The sequence below is a fragment of the Larimichthys crocea genome, chromosome IX (assembly GCF_000972845.2).
Source record: "Larimichthys crocea isolate SSNF chromosome IX, L_crocea_2.0, whole genome shotgun sequence".
In the NCBI taxonomy this organism is placed as follows: Eukaryota; Metazoa; Chordata; class Actinopteri; family Sciaenidae; genus Larimichthys; species Larimichthys crocea.
In genome coordinates, this window is record NC_040019.1 from 1,735,355 (window position 1) to 1,759,646 (window position 24,292).

The following is a 24,292-nucleotide window of genomic DNA, read 5'->3' on the forward strand; positions in this document are numbered from 1 at the left end:
TTGAGGACAAAAGTGCAAAAAAAACAAAAAAGGATTTTGAAAATCCTCGTCCTTGACTAGTTTCTTTGCTGCAAAATAAAATAAAAAGGGGGATATAAAAGCCGGAGGAGGTCGCAATCTGGTTGGCGGCTTACAGCAGGACGGAGGGCGGGAGGGAGCGCTGTAAATCATTTCGCTCACGCTTTGTGGATGTATGTATAAAATTTACAGCTCGGGTCAACGCCGATACCGAGTTTAGTACGCAATATGGAATGCGTTCCGGTCAAAAGAGGCTTTGTTCCCTCTGGAGCACGTCGGGAATGTGACTGTTCCTCCCCCTCGTCTTAATCTGAGGGCAGCCGCGGCACATAATCTCTGACTGAGCTGTAAAATTGTGATAGCCTTGACCTCCGCCGCCAGTGCAGACTATGTGTGGGCGTGAGCACATATTTGTGCTACAAGGAAATTTGGTTAAGTAGCGCACACACACACACACACACACATACACACAGCCCATTGTTTTTGTTATCAGATGTATGTATTTTTCACATGCCCGTGCTGAGCTGATGCTTTTTCTGGACTGTGCAAAGTAAGCAGGCGTGACTATTTTTGGAGCTAGTCGAAAATATGAACTCATAGTCTGCTGCGGCATTAGTCACAAAAGCACAAAAGAGATATACACTCATTACTTAATGAAGCAATGTAGCCTAAAGGAACTTCCTCTCTCCAAAGCTGACTCAAACGACGACCGGTCAGCTCCCTAACTCATAAAAAAGAAGTGGTTGCATGTATGCACACGCCCACACTCACATGTGGTATGCACGGACCGAGACACCGTCAGCCTCCCACGCACTCTTTGCTATGGCGGCGTGCAGCTCATGTTCTGTATAAATACTCTCACCGAGTAATCTGGTCTATCACCAGAGGGGATGACAGAGGGGCTTGGCTCCATTCAGTAACGAGTGCAGAGCGTATGGATGACGCATGTTATCAAGAGTGGGAGGCGAAGGGAGGACTTGAGCGGGGGAATGGGTTCACACAGAAAAAAAAAGGGGCAGTTGTGGGTTTGTTATGCAAGAAGAGGCGATCAGGGAGGCGAGAGCCTGAGAGGAACTGTGGGGAGAGATGTATAGGGGTGGAAGTATAGCAAAGAAGCAAGAGATAACCCAGGAGACTGGATGTGCTCAACATGTTAAAGCTGGTAGAAGAATTTAATCTCACACCTTGAGGATGAGTTCCACATGACTCCGTCTAATAAGATTTAATGAGCAGAAAATGTGAACGTCTGAAGGCTGTTTAACAAAGCAGGACAAAGAGTGTACAGAGGTACATGGTGGCTTTAAGAAAACGCATTCCATCATAGTTTAGTTAATATTTATAACCGGTACAAAACACAAAGTACAGCTGAAGCTGAGGGAGATTAATTTGAGTTATGTAGGTATTCGGTCATAAACCAGTATTGGTACCATGTCAGCATGTTACCTGCTTTGGTAACTTGTTTATAACTTTGCTGTTTTTACAGAATTTTACCGTAATAAATACAGTATAACCTTTTCTAATATAATACAGTAACAGGATATTAGTACTAGTTGATTTCACGGTTCATTAAAACGTCCGTAGATTTTATGCTGAAAAACTGCCAAAACTATGACAGTAAAACACTGCCATTAAATATTATGTATCTGTACAAATAAACTATCTTTAATGTAAATATATAATGTAATACTTACTGTAATTTATATAGAATAAAGGCTTTGAAATGTCACTGTTTTACTGTATATTTCACGGCATATTTTACAGTGTTTTACTGTCATAGTTTGGTAGTTTTTTCACTGTTTTTTTTTACAGTGTACAAAGACCTAAACTAACAATGAATTGATGCTATTATCAGATTCATCAGCGTGTCCAAAACCTGATTCTGATCTGAGTTTCTTCCACTGTGCCACGGACACGAGGACACATACACCTGTAATCAACAAAACTCACTAGAGCGTCAAACAAATACACGATTTACCCCTATTTCATAATCAAAGTTTTACATCTTCAGTAGAGTCAGAAACGACTTAAAGTCGAGCTAACTCGTTTTACGTTTTGGACTTGTTGGGAGCTTTAAGCTTTAAATGTTATCGAGTTTTGAACGATAACAAAAATACAGCAAACAGCCGACCTCATCCTTTAGAAAATAAAACTGCTTCACAATGTCATTAACGTATCGAGTAAAGATAACAGCGGACTTTGAACGATAACCTTGAGTGAGTATGACTTTGCCAAAAAAAAAAATCTTTGTAGGGAGGAAGTTGGGCTGTTCTATTTTGGTCGGATGTTAATGAGCAAACAAATCAACAGACACGTGTGTTAAAGATTATTTTCATGCATAATCCATGCTACATTTGCATAATGCATGACACTGTGTTGACGGTGGAGTTCGTTCACTGCTGCACATCTCAAAGTCGTTGTGCATCTATCCGCTGCCTCCTTTATGCTCAGCATTGGGTCATTCTTTGGTCATTAGAGTGTTGTTTTTACTTTGTCTTTATCTTCTTTGGAAGGGAAACTTCCTGGTGGAACAAAGTGAAATGGGCTGAATGACTGTGGCACAGCTAGGCTCCCCCCTCCTCCTCCATCTGGAAGGCAGCACACTAATGAGAACCTCGCAGAGATAGGCTTATCCACTGACCTACATGTTGATGATCATCCATCCATCAAGAGCTTCTGACTTTTGAACTAAGAAAGTTCAAAAACATGCATCAACAGAGATTTCCAGACATGTTAATCTCTTGGCTGAGATTTTCTTTCTTAGCCTACTTATTTAAAAAGCAGCACATTTACTGAAACTGGAGCAAGAGCTCGGCCTGATAGCAAAGTCTTTAAAAAAAACACACTGGCTGTTTGTCTGTTTATTCAGACATTTTTAAATGTGTGGGCATGTGTGAATGGTGGACATGTGACTCTGCAGCCTGGCAATGATCCCTGTGGCTTCCTCTGTGCAGCGGAGAATGAAATAGTCCAGAGGGCAGGCCAGTCACAGATTCCCACTTTATTCTCCCAGTCAGAGCCAGGAAACCACTTCCCTGTCACAACCCCTCTTCCCCTGTAACTCAAGTGCCTCCTGGGTCGGTGCTGTTGCTATAGGGACTACGGTCAAGCTCTCTGACCGCCAAACACACACGGCTGAGCTTGAGCTCGCTTAAACTGCTTATGCAGAGAAGTATTGAGTGATACTGGCCTCTAACACAAGGTGATCCGAGAGAAATGTTATTGAAAGTGAACCCTTAAGGTCAATGAGTCCGTCCACAGCGGCAAAGCAGCGCTCGCTGGCCTACTTCTACTTTATGCAGCTGAACGTGTTGGGAACTAATTAGCAGTTTCTAATCGGTCTTCGCTACAAAAAACACCAATTACAATTGATGCCTAGTCTACTTCACGGGGTTGTTTAAAGCCCCGTATCGAGCATGTGGAGCTTTGTAAAGACATTAAATAACAGAGAAGGGAGCTGAATGCTGGTATGTAATGCTTGTGCTGGGTCTGTGTTGACGACTGCGTGCATGTGTGTCGGGCTAAGCGGAACTGAGAGCGCAGCATTTGACGGCAGCGAGCAGCTTGTTGTTATTTATAGCAAATCGTAGTCGTCTGGTTGATACGGCAGAATGTGATTAGTACGGGCTAGCTCTCGCCTTATGAAAGGAGCTTTTGATCCAGATTGCAGTCGACTGTTACAGGATTGCTTGCGCCACACAGCCTGAAATGTTACATCGGAGTTTATGGCAACAAAAAACAGCCTGCAGAGTCTGCAGGATACACTTGAATTACCGCTGTCTGACGGAAGAGGAAAGAAAAAGTCACTTCCTCAATGCAGGGCGGAACGCCAGTAGGCTGCAGACTTGTTCTCACCCTTTCTATAAAGCCGCTTTAACTCGTCTCAAAAAGGGGTCATGTCCTTTGCCATGGAGATCCCTTCTTTATTATTCGCTGACGAATCAAAAGTCCCGTTTGACACGCAACCTTTTTTTAGGTGGCATATTTCAAAGTATATTTCATGCACAAGTGCACGCCAGAACGAGATACCACACCGCTGTGGAATTCAACTTTGCAAACAAGCCGGGTCTTTATGAGGTTTCCATTTGCAGTGATCTCAGGGCAGCGCTGAGATCTGTTCCAACTCTCAAAAACACTTCTGAGCTTGCCAACACGTAACGGTGCAGAATGAATAAGCACATGGCTGATTTTACACGGGAGACGTACAGTAGATCTGAGAGATGACAGTTCCTAGTTGATATGGAAAATATTACAACTTCTCCGCACTCGTTTTTAGTTACTGCCAAACTGTTGCTACTGAATCACAGTCAATAAAAACGCTTTAAGTAGGGTTGACAAATAAAATGCTCGGGTGGGAACATCTATGAACTAAAGAGCAGCAGCATCGTCCCCAGTGAGGTCTTTCCTCTGGGTGCCTCATTAACAGCATCACACTCAACTCCAGCTGGCACGACAGGAGGACTGCTTCTCAATAATGCAGTGGCATATTGAGTTAAGAGGACAACAGTTCAGCAGCTGACTAATATGCAAAGAGCCACGTCTCCATGCTCCATACTGTCAAAGCTAACACTCCCTGAGCACACAGCTTGGTCACATTACCATGCCTTCTTTCTTATTTCACCACTGCTCGCAGTCAAAAGACGGCCAGCGTTTTTCCCCCACGTAGAGTAGCTTGAGATAGGAAGCAATCCATGTACACAATAACCAGGCAACGGGAAACGATGGCTGGAATTACAGCTGAAACAGGTAGAAAGACAAGCCTGTTGTTAGTGTCTGCAGCGGGGGTATGCAGCACGGAGGAACCTGAAGTTCCAGTTTTGCTCTCCCTCTGGTTTTGGTTCTCACCACCGTTCTTAGGTCTCAGTGGTCTTGCGTGACTCACGGAAACAAAACCATGATTGTTTTCTTTGAATTGGTGGTGAAATGAGGGTAAGTAATCCGATCTGTGACAAAGAGCCTTTTTTTTTTCTAAACGGCATCTTCCCAATTTTCTACTCCCGAGCAAGCGGCCTGTGATAGACTGAACTCATCATGACAACAACAAGACTTTTGCCTACACGCATTCCACCGTGTTTGAATATGTTAAAGTAACACTTTGCTATTCATCTTGTTGAAAAAGCAGCTGTTGGAGCAAAAAGGCCACCGTGCCTCATACATATGCACGACACGAGCCGAGGCTCTAGAAAAACTGAAACATACAGTTTCTTTATGTCCGGGACAATCGCCAGTTGTTTTTCAATGCAGTATCATTAAATCAACACATTAAAAGACGAGCACGACACTGCTGACAAAACGCTTGTATGAAATCAAAGAGTTCAAGCACACTCAGTTTTCACAGAGAGGAAAAAAGAGAATGGGATCACAGTCAAGCTATTATCCGTTTCACAATAACTTACAATGATCACAGACGCGCTGTGTTTAAAGCTGCAGTCCTCCCGCACACGATGACGTACGGCTACACGCCGCCACCTCAGCTAAATCCACCAGATTATTTGTTTAGAGCGGTAAAACGTTTGTGCAGACGATACTACAAATGCCTTAATGGTTCAGCTCCGAATGTTGACCTTGGTGACATGAAAAACACAAGTTTACGTTCTGTATTGATTCAGTATGATTTACTGCTTCTTTAGTTATTGATAAAGACCTGAAAGACTGTTGAAAAATTGGTTTTCTTTATTGAAAATGCCACAAAATGCATCACCAGTGAGCTCAACGTGAGCAGTATTCAAACATGATGTATTTAGGTTGATCGATCTGTGTATACAGGGCCTACTGATCTTTAAAAGGAGTGAAATGGAGCTTGCACACACCCTAATGAAGTTTCATTTAGCCATCACATGTAATTGAGACCAACTTAAGTTGTAATGGGATACATTTCATTCTCCTTTACTCTCTGAACGCTCGGCCCGGGCTCACGGCGCAGAGGATTTCCAACATTCTGAATCCGGAGCGTCTTCATTTGGATTCCCTTTGAGACGACTATCATAATTACTCTAATGAATAATTCCCACGTTATTTCTTTCTTTAGACACAGCTGGGCCCGGGGCGAACAAATGCAGTCTTATTTCCACTGTAGATGTTTCGGGGCCTTCGAAACTCCAAAGGTTATAGAGATGTCACGGATCCCCCAGAGAACGACAGACTAGGAATAAGCTTACCTGCAAAGGTTAAGTCCGCTCGATCGTGTAACGAGGGGATTAAGAAGTTTATCATCTGACCTTTCGTGCAAACTAGTAACCGTCACTATGTAGGGAATATGGCACAACCCTGGCACATCTGCACTGTTTAACCAAAGGTAACACCGGCACGATGAATTGATTAATAATGTCAAATATTTATTTATTTAAGAACGACGAACAAGATGAAGCTTGTTTGCTTTTTTTCCCCATATCATAAAAAGTAAAGATTTGGTTGGATCACACTAGAGAAGACAACCTGAAGCCTTGTGATTGATTAAAAATGAATAACTGATCAATCTATAATGGAAAAATATGGCCAATTATTGGCAATGCGAACTGATTTAAATCAAAACCTATCACACCATCACTAGTGTCAATAAGGAGAATTTGATTTCGTTTGTTTCTCATTCAGGGTAAGCGAGACGGTATCGTGTACAAAGCCACCTGATCTGTGCGTGAGCAACAGGAGTGCACACCAAAGTGTTGGCATGCAGTCTCTTATTATGATTTGGCTCGACTAAGCCGCGTGTTCTAATGAACGGACGAGTGAGTAATCAGATGTACAACAGCTCAAGTTATGAATGAATAAAATGAGATTATTTTGTAATGTGCCCGCATTTATAATCTTCTCCATCCTGGTCTAACGATATCAGTGAGGGCTAAACTCATACCCGACTCAGGTGTTGTGCATCAATCAGTGATCTGATCAGATTACAGACGATAACAGACACATGAAATAGTAACATCTCCATTCGGTGTGTCCTCTATTAAAAAGGTTATAATCCTACTGTACTGAAATAAGTACAGGACCTACATATGAGACTCTAGATCGATGGAGACGGATTGTCACGGAAAAAGGGTCACTATGGTAATCGACTTATTTGTGATATTGGGAGGTTGCATTCATTTTATCACAATTCACAGCCAACAACAGAAGTGAAAACTATTCTATGGTACACCAAATGTTTTGTGACAATAAGCTACAATGCATAATTGAATATATTTTGTATTTATTCACTGCATGCAAAGGCGTCTCTGTCCCCTGATGTACAAACACTTGTATTAAATGCTCAGAAGAAAAGGCTACTCTGTACCACTGTGTACGGGACCGTCCAAAAAATTTAAATAAATGAATAAAATATTGGAAAACAGCTGTTCAGACTATATATCAGAGACTGTTGGAGTGAGCAGAACTCTAACTTCAGACTGCTGCAGGCCAGGAGGATGATAGCTTTACAGTGAAACCCCACCTGACATGCAGCCACGCTGCTGCTGCTGCTGCTTTGGTCCGCTGTCCATGCAACTTTAAACCCCACTAGGAACATTTTGACCGCCAGACTTTTGCCAACTTGCTCAGATTAGGTAATGTTTCCCCTTTTGGCTGTTGTTTTTTTACAATCAGAGGTTTGCAAGGGGTGTTTTATTTTCAACATAGACCAGATTCTCTGACTTCGGGCCAGCTCGAGCTGCACCGTGCAGATTGAGACGGGCATCGCACATCAATAGCCGGACAGCGGTATTCTTGGCGGAGTGGACACCCGCTTCTGGGACATCTAAAACGGACCATGGTGCTTCTGGTTGGGTTTGAAACATGGACTAAAACGGCCGCAATTAGCTCTGGTGGCCACAGTATGCAGCACATCTGTGTCCTCGATATAAGTATGGCACCCTGTATTGTATTGGACAGAGAAAGGGAGACTAGTTTTAAAATGTATGGAAACTTTCAATGGAGGTTGGGGAGATTTTGTGTTTCTGCATTTTATTTTATTTGTTAAATGTGAAAGAATGGTTCTTTTCATTTGCCTATTATGAAAACTGTGTCTGTGTATTGTACTGTCCTATTGTCTCCTTGTATGTGTGAAATGGGTGCAAAAGTTCAATGTATGCATTTAAACTGAACGAGTACGTCACATTGTGGTGGTGGAACAGCAAACGTATGCCTTCTTTTCTACTTAGTAATGTTCCATGCACGGGTCGAGTACTGTATAAACCCGCCCCCATATGCAAGGGCACGGTTCTTGCCACGGCGGCCCAGGGTTCGGGTCCGACCTGTGGCTCTTTCCTGCAAAATTTAGAAAAAAGCTTGAAAAGACCAAAAAAAAAACTTTATAAACCAAGTTTCATAATCAGAACTGCAACCACAACCTTTTATGGACTACCTTGTCGTGTATCTCGAAGCCACTTCCTGTCGACATGAAAACTGCTACAGTTCTGCTGAGATGTGCAACAACAGGGTATCCTGTGAGACAAGCTCACCACAGATCACGTCAATTGACGCCAGCTATCAATTTCAGAGTCAATGCAAAGAAAAGAATTGTCTACTTCCACCCCAGAAAGCACAGTATTTCTTTTTTTTAAAAGGTAAGATAGGTTTGTCATGTCTGTCCTGTAGAGGTCTAATGAAGTCAGAAAACCAAGGAGGAAACTTTGTTTTACCAGCACTTAATGGTCACAGTTCAAGCACTTTGTGGAAAGGGTTGTAAAGCTTGTAGTTAGAACAGCCTAGCTGATATTAGACTTCTGTGTTTGAAAGAGTGCAGAGCAGTCTTATCGAATGAGCTACTTGCTTTATCAACTGTGAGCTGGCTGTCTCTGCTCATCATTCCCTCTTTTCCCTCACATGCCTTCTTCCTTCTTTCCTCCTCACCATTTTTAACCCTTTTAATTTGATGTCCTATTTCCACAATGGTCCAAATATTTAAGAGGTCTTTACAGACATAAGAGTGCTATAAAACAGTTTGCATAGACACTGCATCATGTGAACTGGACATTTTTCCCCACTCCTAAAAAGATATATAAAATTAATTTATGAATTCTAGCTTCGAGCAAACTTGTTTGAAGCTTTAAAAAAAAGAAAAGCTCAAGGCATCTCTACATGCTGATTTAAATGAGGTTTTTAAGTCCACGCCATGTTAAAAAAACCTTGTACAAATCAATATATTTAAGTCTCACTCATAAGAAGTCTAGATTTTTTGGAGAGCACTTTCATCCTCATTAACGCCTAACCAGGGCAAGGAAAGAGACAGCCCTGTTGGTTATAAATAGTAGCCCGCTCAAAAAACCCCTGCTGCCAGTAAGTTCTTAATTAAATATGAGATCCAGTTAAATATAAGCCCCTGAGATTCAGTTCTGCAGAGAGGAGACCTGAACAATGGCATTAGCTCTTATTAACAATGTCGCAATAACTAGAAAAGGTTATGGAGTGAGGAATATTTCGATGTTCAGGTTCTTTGCAACAGTAGATCTTCATATTGAGTTTAGTTTCTTCTGGAGAGGAAGGATGGACGTGAACAAGGCTACATAGTAAACATTTAGCGACTTAAAATAGATACCATTTATTAGATTTTGCAAACCAATCATCTTACAGTACAGCAGCATTGTTTGGTTTAACTGATCCAATTAAAAGTTCCTCCGTAGCAGTTGCTATTAAAGCCTCCTTGCCGGCTGCAGAAACAATGGAATGGTCTTCCTGTCGTCATGCGTAGCCTCACAACTGAGTAAACTACGACACAGCACAAATAAACAACAGACAGCTGTTTCAATTAAGTATCCACGATGACAGAACACATGGTCTCCATTTGTGTGACACTTTGCACGTCGACGTCCACATCCACTGTTTCTGGGGGATGAAAAGACGCCTACGTGAACCTTCCAGCCACAGAAGCTACTAACCGACACTCGCCTCTCCACGGATCATACACAAAACATTATACGGGAGCTATTAATACAAAGCTATTCAGATTTCATCTAAACTGAATGATTACATAAAGAGCAGTACACAGAAGGCGTTAGGGCTCATTGTGCCCGGCCTTTGAGAACTTCTCCACCAAGATCTCTCCCACGTAACAACTGTAATATATAAAGTTACTTTAATTTATTTACGGCAACAGTTTATTTTGAACCGTGACACACGAGAGAAGCGTGGTGTTCAGACCGTCTGTGTTTACAGTGAAATGAGTACGCTCATAAGAATTTACAGTGGGTTCAAGCACTACGGAGGAATATTGCTTGACTCTTTTCCAGCTCGCAGGGCTCCAGAGGACCCGGAGGGCTTTCAGCTCATGATCTAGGCTAATCACACAGATGGCCAAAGATGGAAAAAGCAGAGGGATAGACAGAAAATTAGCAAGCCAGACATAAAAAGCCAGAGCTATAGAGATTGTGGACAGCACGCAGTGAAGGTAAACAACTTACTTTTGCTTTTAGAGGTAATGAGATGGAGTCGCTATCTAATCTATTTACTATAACTTAAATAAATACATTGTTTTAGACACGAGAGGAAGCTCCGAAGAACCTCTGTTAGTGATATGTTTGAAAGACGATGCTGCTGCTGCTGCTGCCCCGGGAAAGAGAGATACAGGCCACAGATCAGGTACAGTCGCGTGTCTGTTTGTGTGTTTATGCATGTGATCGAGATGCAGTTTGCCGAGTCTCAATAACCAGGTCAGACACATTCAGGTCAGAGGCGTGTAGCCATGCAGACAACTGCAGCACTTTGCTCGTTAACGTACCGGAGAATATGGAAATGGATAATATCCCCCCCCCCCACTGCCTTGTTTAAGTCTGCTCATTAAATGCTGTTTTAAAAACACTTAACGATGACACATTGAAACATGGGTCAAAATATAGCACCCACTCTCAAACATGACCTCGCAGAGCACCGTGGCCTTTTGTACTGTAATTAGTTTAGAAATTAGAAAGTGCAAAAAAGGGAGGTTAATTCTCAAACAATATAGGTTTTTTTTACAATAAGAAATGTTAATTTTCACATACAATGAAGGAGAATATGCGTAGATACTCAAATGTCCATTCAAAAATAGGCTAAACAAGTCCATGTGCTTTATAATTTGAGAAGGGGAAGCAACAATCAAGCTGAATAGATGTTTTTCTCACCAATTTGCAACTGTACTAAAACATGTGCTTTGTAGGTAAACACACAGATTATCATTTGGGCACACAACTTTACTGTTTTTCTTCACTCTCACCGTTCTCATGCAGCTGTTTTCAGCAGAAAAAAAGTGCTAAACTATCACTGTACCCTACCTGCTCAGCACTAAAACAGCAGACGGACACAGTTAGAGACTAAACAGTGGCCAAAGTGGAGCGTTTAGCAGCTAAAGAGACAGATGTTTCACTCAGGAGTTGGTGGAGACCAAAAACAGAGGTAAAACTCAGCAGATTTTGGACTTTTGTTCACAGATAGGTCATCACTGCTGGTTCTGCAAATAAGCAACTGCCTGCTAAGGAGTTACATGTATAACATGTATATAACCTTGTTTCCACTGCTGTGGAGTTAGTTATTGCAGGTTTAAAGTCAGAGCAATAGTTAACTACAATACTGTCAATTTGAGTCTTGCAAAGTCAGACAAGTGAGTGCACCTCATCATCTCGATAATTCTGCAGGTCTGATGTCAAAATTGTGTCGGAGCCAAAAGCACAGTTGGTTAAAACGACGTGCGTGGAATAATCGGTTAGATGTTCTGGTAAGATATTAAGTCACATGCATGAGGATACTTATTTCAGTCTGTAGAGAATGTATCAGTAGATAAAGCTGTTCTACAGATTAAGAAACACCATTCACTTCTTAAAAAAGTCTCTGGCACAAATCAGTAAGAGATCATACAAAACTTTTCCCTTTCTCTTCTCTCAAAAAACTCTGGTACATTTCTTTCTATGATTGAAAAGTCATTATGTCTAAAGAGGAGCTGGAGCAATCCCAAACTATAAGAGAAAAATCTTGAATGAAAAAGAATGCTAAATATAATTTGTAATACACGATCGTTCTCAAATGTTTCCAGGATTTTTGCCAAGTGAAAGTAAAACTTCCAATGAGACATGACCTCCTGCCCTCTGTAAACCGGTGTCACATACAGTGAAAGGAGATTGGTAGATGTGCCCCAACTCACGTATGTGGTGACTTTTTTTTCCCCATGTTGACCTTGGTTTGAATCCAGGTATCAAATGTAGATTGATGCAAAGCCCTCAGCTGTTTGAACACGCTATGCAAACAGCGCGGCTGTGAGTTATGGGAAGAGCAAAGTTGTCAAACGGGTAAATGTGGAAATCAAAAATCCTCCTCCAGCTTTGAATGACAAACCTGTTCCCGTCAGCAAAGCTAAGAAACAAAGCCGCCTGTCATCCGGTGTTGTCGTCTCCACTGTTTGGGTCACAAGACGTGTGCGTCCAGAGTGTCCTCGAGACAAACTTTAACCCTGGACCAGGACTGAAAAACTTTGGTTTAGGGTCCCCCCTTCGAGAAATGTGTTAACTGGAGTCAGTGTTTTAAACACACACAGGCCAGATGAGGAAAAAATTGAATAATCCAGTTATTCAACACAATGACTTATTGTGTAAACCCAAGCAGCATGTGACTGTGACCACAAATGTGGATAATGCAATAAAAACAGGTACCTGCATCATCTTTGATATAAAATAATAGCCTTATTTAACATATTCACATCATAGCATGAGCTTTCCGGAGAGGCCAAATGAAGCTTTTTACTTGTTGAGTTTGTGGAGACAGAACATTCAGCACCCTGAAGGGACTTCTTTGACGAGGTTGTCCTTTTCATTTTCAAAATGCAGGCCTTCAGGCAGCCTGTACATACATGTTCATCTCCGCTGCTCCAAATATTTCAGTAGCCATAAAAAAGGAACAAATGTAAGGAGAGTGTTTTCTGTAATGGTCACGCAATATTTCAAAAGTGGGCCAAATAATATCCAAGAGGCAACTTTTGTTTCTCGTTTGCAATACTCTACTTTTGCACAAAATTGACCCATGAGGCACAAACATGCAGCGTAAAAACCATCTGATGTTCTCACAGACAGACGTGAGTGATCTGACAATTGTTTTATATGGAGTTTGTGATCAATGGCGCCCACAATCTTCTCTTCAAGATCGCTCTATTTAAAAAAAACAGTCCTCAACATTCACAAAACCAGTACTAGATTGCTGTGATTATGGTTATATCGGTTTACCACTTCAAATTAAACTCCGGTTTTAAATCGCCGTTTAGAAACACGGATGGAGAAATTCATAGACTACTTCACGTCTGACTATAATCTACAGGACATTTCAACATTAGACAGTGGTTTAATAGTTTATAGAGTATGAAGGGATGTTATTTTTTGGCCAGATTGTCCAATTTCATATATAGCCTTTCCCCTTTTGAAGGCTCTTACAAGGAATTTCCCTCATTTTTTCCTCACTGATCATAAAAAGGTTCCTTTATTAGAGGATGTTAAGTCACGATGTAGCTTCAGGTCATTCTAGTTTCATTATCTCTCATTATCTATTGTAAACGAAGTCTGAAATAACGATGCCACGATAACAACATGGTTTTTTTTTTTTTTTAAACCTTTTTCAGAGGAAATAGGATGCAGAGCTAGTTTGGCTGGTGTATCATGTATCTTGGCCTCGAGAAGAACAGGGTGGGGCACTCTTGTTGTTTCTTGTTTGAGTGTTGGACAAATGTTTGGTACACACACACACACACACACAAAGTAGTGATGCACAATATGAAAAATTTCAACCGATACCAATAACCGATAATTTGCTGCTTCTCATGGCCGATACCGATAACTTCATATTTCAACCTGGAAGTCGGCGTGAGACGCATGCACAGTACAGACGATCATCGTCTGCTAAGAAGCATCAATCCTAACATGTAGCATACCAAAATGACGGGGAGTAACTCGGCTAAAAGCTCTACCAAGCATTGCTACTCAAACGAAACACAGTTCAATCCCCAAGCAAAAAAACAAAAACAGCGCATGTCCACTTTAGCGCTTCTGCTAATTTCTCCACTTTAACCAAACCACACAAATGTCACGTGAAAGCAGAGACTCCGCTGATTACAAAGATGTGTCTCATCATGGTGTGATGAAAACTCGGCGAGCTAGCCCCCAAAGAGCAGCAAAAACAATCCACAAAACGATGCAGTATGTTTTATCGTTGCTGTTTTGTGGCCAAAAGTTTTAATTCCAGCATGAAAAGGTCTCTGCTTTAGTTTGAATCAATCACGAAGCTCCTGGTTGTTTACATAAAGACAAATGTGCTTTGAAAGTGGAGTGTGACCTCTTGGTGCGATACACTACCTTTGGGTTTACTTCAGTCTGGATCGTCATTGGTCAAAGGTGAATGTGGGTGATACTAACACCGCTTGTTTCAAACATCGCGTCCTATTAAAACTCGAAGTCTTCTTTCCTCCTCTCATCCTCGCTGAACAACTTTTGCAAACAGCGATGCTGTTGTTATCTTCTGCCACTATACTAACAAGGCGCTTGTGGAGCTACTCGGCCTGCAAACAACTTCCCCAATTCCTTTAATTTATCTGATCTTTTTTTAAAATCGGTTAAAATGAACAGAGTCGATAAAAAAAATGACGTAATTTCTCCCCATATCGGTCGATATCGAAATATCGTGCATCCCTACTCACAAGCACAGCTGTTCATACAGACGTGTTTGCTTCAAGAGACGGAAATCTGAATCGAAATCCAAAAAAAACAAAACGGCGTGAAGTTACATGAATGCACCCTCGTCTTACATACCTTGTCATTTAGGACTCAAGCGCCTGGATCCCAGTGGACAGCAGATGATGGAACAATTTGCTTATCTGATGAGAAAGGACAAAGATAAAAAGACGACATAAGCAACCAACAGCAACAATTCCACGACCGCTAGGTCTAGATAGGTTGATAACTCTCACAGTCCATTTTTCATATTTTGTTTTATGGCAGCCGTCCTTGAACAGTTTCCTTCACCAAGTGAGAAACAGAGCTGTGAATTACATGATAACCAAGTGACAAACACACCATCAGAATCATCTGTTTGACGTCACAATATCTGCAACTGGAAAAGAAATATTTCCTCTTTTTTTAAGACAGAAGTGAGAAACTAATTCACAGCATTATGGGATGTATTCTGTTTCACAAGATTTCTAAATGTGACTAAGAACAAACTAAAGGGCAACAGCCAAAAAGCTGATTAATCCTGAAGCCTGATATTATGATGGGATGCAAAACAGTGATGCACAGTAACAGTTTGACTATCAGCCTGGCTGCCAGTCAGTGTGCAAGTCTGATCAAGATAGAGAGAGGACAGAGGACCCATGTCTTTCAGTTCATGGACGGGTTTGATGTCCACCTCATATGTTCGATATAAAAACAGTTCAACCAACAATGAACGAGTTCTTATCTCAGCAAAAACACTCAATACAACAGATGGAAACCCAAGTGATGCCTTGCCTTGCGTCAACATCTCTGGAGTTATCTCCCATAATCCAGCCTGTGCGCTGCTTTAACTACAGATTACAAATTTTTTGGTTGTTGCCACGAGTCCTCTCTGGACAGACTGGGCTTGGTGAGTAAAGGTGCTGGCATAGATTGATATTTCTTGAGTTGGTTGGTGTTTGCTGGTCGCTACAGTACATCCCCACCTGACTGGTGTTAGGATGCACAGCTATTGACCAACTATCGGCGCCAAGCTCCACTGATCGTGGCGGGTTGTCAAACGTGCCATCAGTGTGGATTAAATCGGCGAAAGTGGAAATCAGAGGTGGGTTCTTAAAACCTTTTTACACCATGTAGAGTGTTGATTTTATGTGTATACATGCATATTGTTGTTTACTTATTTATTTATGTCTGTTTTATTAATTTTATTTTGATTGTTTTCTATCTTTCCATTATCTACTTCATGTTTTGTTGTGTTTATATTGTGTTATTTATTGTGTTCTATCTTGTTGTGCAGCACTTTGGAAACCCCGTGTTTGTCGTCGTGCTATATAAATAAAGTGGATTGGATGTGATATCCAGCGCATTAATGACAGCGATATACAGTCACAATGTGGCCAAGTGCAATATTCAAACTGCAGAAGCTGCAAGATAAAAAACCTGTGACCAACTAGAAACCAAAATATAGTACTGAAGTGTCGCAGAGATGTCTGCAAAGTACAGACTTAACATCATGCGATCTAAAAATCGCAATAGCAGTTAAAATAGCTGTGATCACGCAGATCTAATTAATGATGATTACAGTCTCTTGTAATACATATTGTTGGATTGATCATTTGTCTGATCCCCTGCGAGTGGTGATGGAAATCTGCCAAAAATTCCAAAACCGGGATAATGGGATTAGATTAAGCTCCTGTAAGATCTTTTTTTAAAACATGTTCCATGGCACATGTTAATTAGCCGTCAAATTTAGGTCAAAGGAACTCTCTCTTTCTCTCGCATCATGTTAAAGTTACGCTTGTTAAGGCTTTGGCTTTCAAACAGTGGAGCCTAATGTTCGCTAGGTTCGACAAAAAAATAAAATAAAATTTGATTTGTCAGCGACTCCGGTAACTACAAAGTGGAATTTATTAAGTTTAGGGTACACTGAAATAGCCTCGTCCTGCCTGAAGACACTGATAGAAACACAAGCGTTGGGCCTCGTTTGACTGTTTTATTTAAAAAAATAAAAAGGCAATGCAGCTCATCTGAAAAACAAAAACTTGAAATGTGACATAATCTTGCTCTTCGGGTCAGAGCACACAACACAAGAGTATTGTCAGTGCATGTCTGCCAGCTGATCTGAGACAAACTGAGCCAGCTAAAAAGATCGGATCATCCCTGCGCTATCCTCCTCGAGCACAATAGAGCTATAGAGAAAGGGAGGGAGAGAGAGAAAAAACAGGGGAGGAGAAAGAAAGAGAGAGAAATTTTGACTTATTCATAGGCTCTCCCAATCAGCTGCTGACACATTGGACTGCGCTGACACTCATTAGTTTCTGCTCCACTTCCTCTTGGGTGCCTTTATCCTCATCTCGTCTACTTGGGATGCTGGATCTCGCCAAACAAAAAGTTCCCCTCGTCACACACACACACTGGAATAAAGCGATAGACATTTTTAAACTCGGGGTGTCGTCGGTTGGGAGGGGGGGGCTCTCTTCTCCTTCGCAGCTTTACTTGCTTTCCATCCTCGCCGCGGCCGCACAGTGTGAAACCAAAACTAGACATGAAGGAAATCGTCCGCAGCTTGTTTACACACAAGCTCTGTCAATGAGGAAGCAGTACGTCCCGTGTCCTGTGTACGATGAGATTTACCTGCCTCGGCATCAGGAGACGTGCGCACATAAATCAATTAATAATATTGCAACTAACAAATGTCTGAGCGTGTGCATCAGCTCTTTATAAACTTTAAATGTTAGCTCAGATCTAACTTTAAATGCATGTTTGGTAAACAGATCTCTAAACTTTGTATTTTTAAGATAAAAAGCTCCAGAATGCACCTTAATGACATTACATAATAGATAAATAAAATAAAAAACTGGCCTTTCTTGTCAAAAAAGGACAGGCCTTGTGTCTGCAGTCAGTAACAGAGATGGAGTTTGTTTTGTTTGCTATGGTAATAATAATAATGTCATTAATTTCCATTGCTGGGTTAATTGAGTATTAGTAATACCAGTTTCTCTGTTCCTTGCCCTGGCCTGGAATGTTCCTTGGCTCTTGCTAATGCGCTCTGCAGAACTCCGTAAATTAAAATCTAATTTGGCCTGTTCTCAGACTGCTGTCAAACACGCAACACTTTGCAAGTCGTACGCTCGCCGCAGCTGAAAGGTGTGTTCGGTTTGAAAACACCGTGTGTCACACGGCTTCACAGGCAGGCGATGCTGTATTAGGGTCAGTGAACAAGGTGCTGACCGGCCTGTATCTGCAGCAACGCTGCTGTGATTGAAAACCCAATCATGGAGCTTCTTTATGGGATCAAACCCACACACGCACACACACCAGATTTGATATCATTTGAATTACGCCGCCAGCCACAGAGACACGGCAAACGTTAAGCTGTTCAGACTTTATATGAAAATGCAGGTTGGCTGATGCGTTCACACCTCAGCGGCTCTAAAAGCAACACCGTTTGGAGGTGATGACTCAGGTGACAGTCAGAGCGTGTGTTCATGTATGTTCTCAAACACATCATAAACCACACCGCGCGATCATTCACCTCATTTTACAGCGTGTGTTTGTAAGCGGACGTCGATGTCATTCTGGTGTCGGTGCCGTCACTGATTGCATGACACATGTAGCAACAACAAACCACAACCTCTGTGAGGAACAACACTATCATCATGGTGAATCTTTGTACGCAGGACAAACTGAATGTTGCTGTGTCTTTGGGGATGGGTGGTGGAAATGGAGGTTGTGTGTGTGTGTGTGTGTGTGTGTGTGATTTTACATATCGAGCAGGGAACAATATCTAATCATAAGCAGTCACTTGAGATATGCGTGAGGTGCAATGAAAGCAGATATGAGCTATAATCTATCTCGACTGGAAGTAGACAAAAAAATATGCTAATGGGAAATCAATCCTGGTGCCTGCATGAAACAGGTTATTAAGCACTTTTATTAACAGGCTAAACCAGCCGTGACTCAAGGACAAACAGTTCAGGATAAGATCGATGTATTCATACGATTAGCTGTGAGAGAAAAGGATGCAGAGTTTAGGCACACGAGAATCAAGAATGAAAAGAAAAATGGTGCACAATATTTAGATTTTCTTCTGCAGGGAATATGAATAAACATGAATATGGATGAACCAGGAGTCCATTCACTGTCCCAAATCCAAAAAAACACGCCCTGTAAACACGCCTCCCTGCAAACAGCCCAGCTTGTTTCCTTATGCTGAAGAGATTTCTGCACCGAACCAGGATGTTAGACTTTCTTTCCAGGGTGCCCAACCCAACGCAGAGGAAAGCTCAGACTGCTTATCTTTGAAGACAATGCAATGCCCAGCCTACGGCACATGAAGTCACTTATACTGAGTATGAGGGCAGAGGTATGACGCCGATCTATAAGTGATATTACAACAGCCCGTTTCTTGCAGCATTTACGTCCACGTAGGACTTTTCTTGAATTCTTCATAGTTCTTCGACAGAAAAGTCTTGTATTATGTATGGGAGATGGGAGCTGCTCACAGTATGCTCTTATGTGGCGCCTTAATCAGCCAGTAGACGCCAAACTAAAGAGGGATTTGGCTTCATGAAGATGTCTGCCGATAGACAGCAAGGCCCAATGAGGCACAGGCAGATCTTTCCGCTAACTGGGTCACAGAAACAGGGACGTCATTAGGGAGAGAGTGGATGCACGGATGTATATTGGAACTGATAGAACCAGCATGTCGAGTATTATGCAAATGTACGTTTTCCCCGCACAAATACAGACTCACAAAATGTGAGTGTGTTTGAAAAAAAGGCAGTGCACTCAATAGGCTATTCATTCAATATTGATATCTACAGTTACTAAATGCGTTACCTGCTATTTGTTAAGTCAGCTTTAATAGCCCGTGGGCGACGGACCAAGAAGAAAAATCCATAAACATGGGCTTATATCTTTGACTGATTTATCATAATGACAAACCAAGTGGGAGTTAAATATCGCCGTGGACCGCAGACCTTCCTCGGATAGTAAATTAAAAAAACCACCTGCCACAAATGTGTTCATAAAGCACATGTAAAAACGGATTACTATTAAAGAGTGGGCTTTTTTTTGCTTACACGACAGTCATAATCATAATCAGTCTCTTCAATGTGGCATCAGGAGGTGTATCGGGTGTGAAAGAGGTCAGTGGAAATGAAACATTGCTATAAATTATAAATATCAGCACGGGACATCCCTAGTCTGAATATAGCCTGCTCGAGATCGAGTTAGCTGTGCGGCTTGAGTTACCATGGTGATCTAACCTTATGAACAGTGGGCGACTATTGTGACATCAAAAAGTCCCCGAACCCAACCAGGCACATGCGTGAAGTCTTTGTGGGTGTCTGGCAACAATTCCTCTTCATAAAAAAGAAAGATGAAAGAGCACCTGCACGCTGCCGTCTTATTCCCAGTTCTTCTTTTATTCGGCGCGGACACGGCACAATGCTTTGACCGCAAACGGCGTTCAGGTGGCTGACTAATCCCCATGACCTTGCTTTGTCACATGACTGCAGTTGCAATGTCAAAACCGGAGCCAACAATCAAATCATCCATTGTTGTGCACTTTGTTAAGTGAGTAGGGCGAGCAGCACTTCTTCTTCTTCTTCCGCCGCCAGCTCCTGCGGGGATTCAGGTGGATCACGGAAAGACGAGAAACTCCGACAGGAACCAGTTGGAGCGCATGCAAGAACTCTGCATTTTGCTAATTGCTTAAACAAAGACGTCGCACCAGTTCAAACACTGAAACTTTATGGAGGAGTGAAGCCCTGTAACGTCATAGCCAAACTGGAATAGATGGGACACCAGAAATGGAAAGGGTGGACTCCGTCTTCCAGTCTCTAACTCCTGAAGCAACAACATACGAGTCCCGTGGATGAGAAACGTTCCCACTCTAGGCCCGGCAGGACACTTATCTTTAGCCCTCGCAATGAGGTGATAACACTTCTAAGGACCATTACACTAAAGATGTCTCTGGGGTGTTTTTAACGGCAACAAAAGAAGCTGCTGATGTAAGGATCTTTAAATAAATGAACTTAATTATCTGTGTGGACCTCCGGCTAACATCATCCGATAACTCCCTTTAAAATTAGGCTGATTCAGACCGGTTATCTGAGGCTAATGTTTCCAGTAGAGCACACGTGTCCCCGATCTCTACTCTAATGACGCAGACCCACATGTTGAGAGTTTATTTTTTGTGGCGTGGTGTTGTGTTAACGTGAAACAAAGCAGGTTAATAATGCATCCGTAGATACTGGCAACAGTAGACTGATTATTTTCTCCCTTGGTCCACCAAATGGTGATCTTTCAAACTATGGTTTTGTCCAGCCAACAGTCCCATTTAGTCATTATCGCACATGTAAGTAATGTCTGGCTTTCCTCGGAGAAGAAAAAGGACTTAAGGATTAACAAGATTATCAAACTGGATAGTTAATTTTCTGCTGATGGAGTTATCGATTCACGGAGTAATCGACTCAGCTCAGGATTCAAGGATCATTAGCGAAGAAAAACCCCTGAGGCTAACTGAAAGTAAAACCAACACATGCATGCACCTGCTAGAAGAGGACAAGAGGACAGAGCTGTCTCACAAACTTGCCAAAAACAAAAAGTCTTTAATGGGGCGTTTAAGTGCACCAGCTAAATATATCTTTCTGCATGGGAGACAATCAGGAGCAACTTATTTAAAAGACGTACTTCGAAGAAACCCAAACTTCGTTCTGGCTTAACGATGTGATGGAAACTTGGACTGAAGCGACCTGCCAGCTGTGATATAACAAACTATAAATTGGCACGTTCACGCTGAGAACCGGTCCCTCAGTGTACACTGGCTCGTTTCCCAAACCTGGCAACATTTTCTCACAGGTTTTGCTCAACGCCGTCGCCTGCAACTCGTCAGCCGTTGTCACATGAGCATTTTTTAGTCATTAAACACGTGTTCCTTAGTCCACGTCAACAACTTTATTGTTTACTCATTACTCTGGCATATTTCCTCCTCACCAGGAGTGTCAGGGGAGGGGAGGGCATCGGATTCACCTCAAGGCTCGAGTTGGGGGGGAGGAAATGTGTACTTATGGTCACACACACACACAAGTGGAAATATTTAATCTATTTATCTGGTATGAAGTGTCACTAGACAAACATATGATAACTCACTGACAACACCTCAAGGAAGTAAAGATAACATTTCATTGGGTTTTTAAAAAAGGTACTTCCTTCAAGGAAGAAAACAACAAAACAGTTTGAGGCAACAAAAAAGCTCTTAATCCTACAAGAATTCAAACTATGAAAGAGCTATGGAAAGAAATCTACAACAGAAGCATTACATACTTTGGATTAACCATCACGCGGCTACTGGAAATGTTTCTGACGTACAGTGGCGACAAGGAAACATGCCACTTCAGTTGTTAAAGTCTTAGTGCTTTCTTACCGAGACAAAAAAAAACTGTTTTGCAGAGTTTATCTATGGCGACACAACTTTGGCATGAGAGCGAGAGTCAACCTTATCCTCCATTCGAGATAAGGCCTGTAGTAAATGATCACATGAGGAAAAGACACACAAAAAAATAAAAAGGTGCACTGACACATCACGTCTGTGATTTACGAAGTGTATTAAAAGAGGAAACGTACGTCCCGATGTTTGCTTTTAATTGGGCGAACGACTCAAAATCGCAAACGAAGGAAGGTTAAAGATTAATACAGGAGGTGTGTCGTGTGTTTTTTTAAAAAGGAAATGATCCAAAAATATGATAATCTACAAAGCGCTGGTTATTATCCGGGTTGTCATATTCGTGATAATAATTAACAAAAGAGATGCTGATCGGCTCTTTGTAGATCATTTAGATAATGGGACTACAAACAATGTGAAGTGCAGCTGATACGTCCCCACGGTCTTTGTTGACGTTTTATTACAGCGAGGACGGCCTTTGAAAAGGAAAATCAGATACTGGTTTTACTGCATGACGATGTCAGTCATTTTGAGTTGGAGGTTATTTATCTAGCCTTAGATGACTGCAGTATTTTGTAAAAGGGGGGGCTATCTTCACACACCATATGTCCTCTCTCGCTCTCTCTCTCAAAAACAATCCTGTCAGTCAGTTCAACTGGGTTAGGTTTTGGGTAATTTAATGAGCCTGTCATGCTGTCATTTGTGTGTTAAACCCACAGAGCGTTCACGGATGTAACTCAAGTAGCTTTATAAAAAAAAACAACCCACAGGCTTGCTGTTGTTTTCACCTGGCTTCCTGCTTGTCATGACTGCATTTCCCAGAAAGGTGATTAACAAAACAAAAACAAGTCGACCAATGAGAAGACCTGCTGAATATATATATAATATATATTAATATATATATATATATATATATATATATATATATAATAAAACCTGGAGATTAGTGCAATCTTAACAGGATTAAATGACACTGGAGTTAAGTGTGTGTGTGTGTGTGTGGGATTGTAATCTGATTAGTGAAGATATGTTTGAGCACACTTTAATCCCAATCATCCGTCGAGGCGTTGAAGGTGCTCGGCAACAAAAGATGTGACTGCTGCTGCTGCTGTTTCTCTAATAACTAAAAAAACCCACATATATCTTATTTAAAAAATAAGGTTTTAAACGCACCACGGGCGGTTGAGATAAAGAGTCCGTGAACGCAGCATCGTTCTAGCTAATATAGAAGAAAAATACAGCTGCATTAATCTTAATACAAACCAAAAAATAAGTATTGTAGCACAACAGGAGTGTGGCACATATATTAATAAGCTTGTCTTTTACATTTCCACGTGATTTCATTTAGAAAAAATAATAAATAATTAAGATTTGGGACCCCAACGGTCGGTGCTAACTAGCTGGAGCTAGCGGCGTTAGCTCCTCCTCCACACACACACACACACACACACACCTTGAAAAAGACAAAAGAGACTTACCTAGAAATGTCGTCGAAGTCTGCGTCTCATTTATTTGTGTCCAGGTGTTAGGAGGAAGGTGGTACTATCCGAAAAAATACCCTCGGATAAGTGAGCATTAGCTCGCTTCAGCTCCGGGAGTTCAATAGGTTTTAATCGGTGCTAAGTGTTAGCAGCTAAGAGCTAACGTCCCCCCCCCCCCCCCCCCCCCCTTTACCTCTCTTTACTTAAAGTGGCCCAGTGCGCAACTTTTGTCCTCCTTAAAAGTATTCAGCCTTTCAAACTTAAAAGCGTCAAGTGCGAAGAAATGATCCCCAAGATTTAAAAAAAAAAAAAAAAAAAATCCACAAAATGTCCACACGACAATTCAAGCAAGGAAATACAAAAGACAAAAAAAAAAAAATGCGCACGACCTCCTCCAGGTTTTTTTTATCCAAAACTGTGCCGCGCCCAGGTGTTTTCAGTCATAATCTCCTGTCTCGGTTGTTTTAAATCATGCACACAGAGACACGAAGTGCTGCTGGATTAAGAGAGAACAACAACACATGAAGCTGGGTGCTTGGTTTCTGACTGACTGGCTCACTGGCTGACTGGCTACATGTACCGAGGAGGAGTGGGCTGTCCAACCCAGGAGAAGTCGCCTTCCACCAGCCCAGCTTTACGCTTGAACCCCTGTGGTGATGCTGCTGCTATCTCACCCAGAGTGGATCCTCGTATCTAACTCTAATATATATATATTT

General features: G+C 41.8%; 1 protein-coding gene across 4 annotated transcripts in view; it reads right to left on the bottom strand.

The window, feature by feature from the left end:
* The window catches only part of erbin (erbb2 interacting protein), a 53,513-nt gene extending 29,299 nt beyond the window's left edge, over positions 1–24,214 (bottom strand). The window contains exons 1-2 of one of the 4 annotated variants that reach the window (XM_019266802.2): positions 23,574–24,214; positions 14,745–14,809 (exon numbers count right to left, since the gene is read on the bottom strand). The gene's annotated coding sequence lies outside the window, so the exon portion shown is untranslated. The remainder of the gene's footprint in view (positions 1–14,744; positions 14,810–23,573) is intronic. The other 3 variants (XM_019266801.2, XM_019266800.2, XM_010753592.3) reach the window with 3 other exon arrangements.
* Between the last annotated feature and the right edge of the window lie 78 nt (positions 24,215–24,292).